Source organism: Gracilinanus agilis, chromosome 3 (genome assembly GCF_016433145.1).
Source record: "Gracilinanus agilis isolate LMUSP501 chromosome 3, AgileGrace, whole genome shotgun sequence".
NCBI lineage: Eukaryota > Metazoa > Chordata > Mammalia > Didelphimorphia > Didelphidae > Gracilinanus > Gracilinanus agilis.
Genome location: NC_058132.1, coordinates 366,678,306 through 366,683,377, shown reverse-complemented (window position 1 = coordinate 366,683,377; position 5,072 = coordinate 366,678,306). Strand labels below are relative to the sequence as shown.

The 5,072-nt window shown below is 36.2% G+C and overlaps 1 pseudogene; it reads right to left on the bottom strand.

The window, feature by feature from the left end:
• Window positions 1-205: 205 nt before the first annotated feature.
• The window catches only part of LOC123241579, a 12,446-nt pseudogene continuing 7,579 nt past the window's right edge, over window positions 206-5,072 (bottom strand).

Here is a 5,072-nt window from a genome sequence, read left to right as displayed (position 1 = left end):
CTTCACAACAAGATGGCATTCCTCAGCAATGGGAAAAAGTATATCTGGAAGTAATGAGTTTATGATTTCACCTGATGTTCAAGACAGTGCTGGTTTTATTCATTTCTTTTATTACCATTTCTTATTCCAAAGGGCCCACTTTACCTGTCAGCTATGATGCAATAATGTTATGGAGCCTGGAAGCATGGATAGTAAATAATAAATTCTATTCCCACATATTCCACCATCTGTTAACTGAGCTTGCTGCACTTGAAGTCTGTAGGGGGCCAACAGTCGTTGGATTCTCTAAATAGAGGCCAATAGAATGCCTGGAATAAAAACACCAGTAATTAAAGACACAATTTTGCCCCACCCCTAAGGGGAATTAAATGAAAACTATCAGGCACATGGACTTCAGAGAAAATTCCTAGCTCAATAATGAACTTACCCATAAGTGAAGAATTACCAAGTATATGGATCGTTAAGAGGAAATTTCTACCTCACACATGCAAATTCACAAAATGATTTTTATACAATGGAACTAGAATTCTTAACAACAATACTATATTATTATTATTTCTATATGTATCAAATATATGTGTACATATATAAGTTGTATATATGTATAAAGATATGCACACATAAATAGGTAACATGTTATATATAATTATATATTTTATATGTAGATATGTAGAAATGTGTTATATATTATGTGTGATACATGTTTATATATACACATGTATGTGTTTGTATACAATATACATAACAATGACTCTGAAAGACAGAAATAATTGGAACTCCCTTTGCCTTATCTGGATCTGCCTTTAAATCTTTACATGAGGTCACATACACTACTCATCTCCTAGAAAAGAAAGTAAAAAGTAGAGAAAAGAATAGAGAGAAAAGACTGTCAGATATTGCTTCCTGTCAGAAAAACAATTTATTTTCACAGAGAAAATGAGGAGTCATAATTCTCTTTACTGTTACATCTTCTAGAAGAAAAGCAAAGTAGGATAGAGTGAGAGCAAAAGCTGCCTGCTCATCAGGTAGAGAAGACCATTAAAGCAGATCCAAAATATTGATTTCCTACTCAATAAGAAGTAAAGAAATGAAGTCAGTGCAATTCCAGATATGCCTTCAAGACCCACTACCAATGTTGGATAAATCAGATTAGATCACATCTGATTTCAATTGAGATCAGATCTTAATTTTATACTTTTTCTTGCTGGTATACTTATCTTCTCAGCTCTTTGCTCCCAAGGCCTGAAAGGATTATAACTTCTTAAATTCCACTGATTTTAAATGAAAAGAGTCATTTCCTAATAATAATAGAAATCACATAGAAATCCACTCTCTAATTTATGATTATTCAAGGAAAATAATACCATGAGTCATTATGTACTGGCTGAAGCCCAGTTAAAGAAGGAGTTATTTTTATGGCATTCTTTTCTTTCTCTCTCCCAATACCAAATGGCTAAAAGGCAACTTTGGTTTTGGTTGAAAAGAATGGTCAACAGGCAGATTTTGAAGAATAACAGAAAGAATTCTTTTTCTTTTTCCCTTGCTGGATTAGACATATACAGACACATACTCTGAAAGTGTATCCTCATTGAATATTAAGGTTAGAAAAAGCTTTGAGCCACATGATTTAGAACTGGAAGGCACCTTAAAAATAACCCTAGTTTGATACTGTCAAATGATTCAGTATCAGAAAATGATATCCTTCCCATGTGGATTACATTAAATAAGAGACATTGTCATCTATTTTGTCACTGAAGCCTAAGGACCACAGGACTTTTTCACCTCTCATGAGCTGAAACTTTCCATGTATGTTGTCTCACCTATTAGAATAGAATATCAACTCCTTTTTCAACAGGAATTATTGGACTTTTCTCTTTGTTTCCCCAGAACTTAGCACAGTGTGAGTCTTTAATTAATCACTCATTCATTTTAATTTGGTATAAAAATATATACCAATATACCAAATGATTCTGCCTTGAAGGAAATGCTTAAGCTATATTTATATTATATATGTGCATATATATGTGTACATATATACACATACATACATGATATAAACATATGGAAGCATGTCTAAGTAAACAATGTGCATATACAGACACATGTACATAGTTTAATATCACATACAATTCTATTGTATATGTAATTGAATTATATGTAATATATAATGTCTCATATGTTAGACGAGAACAATATAATGAAATTATACATAATAGGAACATCAAAGTCAGTACAGCTGACAAGGCCCTATATTGACTCGTTTGGCCTGAAAAGTTCAGGAAATATGGTGAATGGCTTATCAGAGATGAAATCTGACCCCTCTTGGTGACTCCTTTTATGATCAACTCTTTTTATTATTGAAAGCATTATAATTTAGTTTTTTAGGATTGCTTCAAGTTTCATACAAAGCCTCTAAGTACTCTATAGTAAACCAGCAGTTAATGAGTTAACAGCCTTTTTCACTCAGCAGGGATCAGCTGCAGCTGTGCGTATATCTCTCTTACCATTGCAGATATCCCAAGGACACGGAGTGGCAGGCTCAGGCAAATTCCATTCTCACTTAGGTACTTTCCAATAACATAATATACTCCACAATCTTGAAGGCCTGTTCTTTAAAAATGCTTTTTGAAGTATGGAAAGTTTTTACTAAAATAACTGTTAGATAAGGTGACTCATTTTTAACCTTGGACCTTGTCTCATCTGGGCATAATCTTCATGAGAGAAATTTTTTGTAAGCTATATGCCAATCATGATATAATTCTGTAATTTCATTTGTGCTTTTTAAGAAACTGTTATAAAATAAAGAATGCTCAGGGGCTTTTTGGAGCAGTCATGAGCTAATGCATTGGACTGACAGTCCCCAGCTTCTGCTTCATTCTTTCTCACCTAAAACCATACACCTTTCCAGACACCTGGAGCTGCTGGATAGCTTCCAACATATCTATATACACATGTATTGTGCATTTTAAATACACACATGTGCATACATATGTGTGGGACCATTCATGTGTTTTCATAACAAAACAAAAATCCTACAAGACTTTTATTTGATTCAAGTCATCTACATACAGGAGTCACACTGAAGAAAACAAAATTCTTCCCTGGAACAAAATGGCAAAACAAAACAAAATTCAAAATGTAGCATATGTACACATTGCCTATATATTATATAAAAATCATTTTAAACTTCCTATTTAATATATCCACTATCATGAATTGTACTGGATTTTGAAGCTTATATGTGAAAGAAGAAAATAAAGTATCAATTGAAGTGTTCCAATCTAAGTGTTTTGGCAAAAATAGGAGCCTGTAACATTAGATGTGACCATAGTGATCTTCTAAATCCATTTTTTTTGAAGTGCTGCTCTATCCTCATTATTCTAAAAAAAACTGTCAGCTTGGATTTTGCAAACATGCATCTGTGGTTGTATGCCCTTTCCTCTAATTACTATATAATATGGCTGGGACTAGTCCATGAATCATTGGTGCTTGAACTTCATGCAGATATTTGTCAATACTTCCTGCCTACTTCCAATGCAAGCATATGATAACTTTGGGGAGTATGTTTCTATCCAGGAATAACCAAGGGATTGGTAATATAGGATGATGAATATTTTTTTTTCCTGAGAAGGATCCCAGAGAGTATTATTTGGGTGATATAAGGCTGACCACTTCATTTCCATTGTGTTCTTCTCCTTATCTTTTTTGCATGACCTTGGCTACTGCCATCTCAAAGTCTTCTTGGGTGACATGGACACACCTTTCACAGAGGACATACATTCCATTCCAGCTTCTGTGAATATACCCTTTACTTCAGCCCCTGATGCCCCAGGCATGAGCTCTGCAATTTTCTGTAGATTGATGCCTTGAGTCAGGTTCATTTTTTGAGATTGAATCTTCAAGATATCCAGTTGTGCCTCCTCATTAGGGGGTGGGAACTCAATCTTCCTGTCAATTCTCCCAGGATGAAGTAGAGCAGAGTCCAGGATGTCAATTCTGCCGGTGGCCATGATAACCTTGATGTTCTTAGTGGCTTCAAAACCATCCAGTTGGTTGAGCAGCTCTAGCATTGTTTCCTATACTTAACTGTCCCCACCAGAGCCATCTTCTAGCCTTAAGGAACCAATGGAGTCAATCTCATCCATAAAGATGGAAGAACCATGTTCTCAGGCCATGACTAACAACTCTCAAACCATCCATGCCCCTTCACCAATGAATTTTTGTACCAGTTCTGAGCCTGAGACACGAAAAAAGGTGCAATCAGTGTGATGAGCCACAGTCCAAGCCAACAGAGTTTTGTCAGTACCTAGAGGTCCATACAACCGCACACCCTTCGGCTATACAATATCTAGTGCCTCAAAGAGCTCAGGATGTTTAACAGGCAATTCAGTCACTTCTTTGATCTCATTAATCTTCTTGCCTAGGCCACCTATCATCTCATAAGTTGAAACAGGCATTTTTCTACCATCTTTTTTTTTAACATTTATTAATAATCATTTTTAACATGGTTACATGATTCATGCTCCTACTTTCCCCTTCACCCCCCGCACTCCCCCCACCCATGGCCGACGCACATTTCCACTGGTTTTGTCATGTGTCCTTGATCAAGACCAATTTCCAAATTGTTGGTGGTTGCATTGGTGTGGTAATTTCGAGTCCACATCCCCAGTCATGTCCACCCCAACCCATACGTTCAAGTAGTTGCTTTTCTTATATGTTTCCTCTCCTGCAGTCCTTCCTCTGAATGTGGGTAGCATCTTTACAATAAATCCCTCAGAGCTGTCCTGGGTCATTGCATTGTTGCTGGTACAGAAGCCCATTACATTCGATTTTACCACAGTATATCAGTCTCTGTGTACAATGTTCTTCTGGCTCTGCTCCTTTCACTCTGCATCAGTTCCCGGAGGTCTCTCCAGTTCGCCTGGAACTTCTCCAGTTTGTTATTCCTTTTAGCACAATAGTATTCCATCACCCGCATATACCACAGTTTGTTCAGCCATTCCCCAATTGAAGGACATACCCTCCTTTTCCAGTTTGTTGCCACCACAAAAAGCATAGCTATAAATATTTTC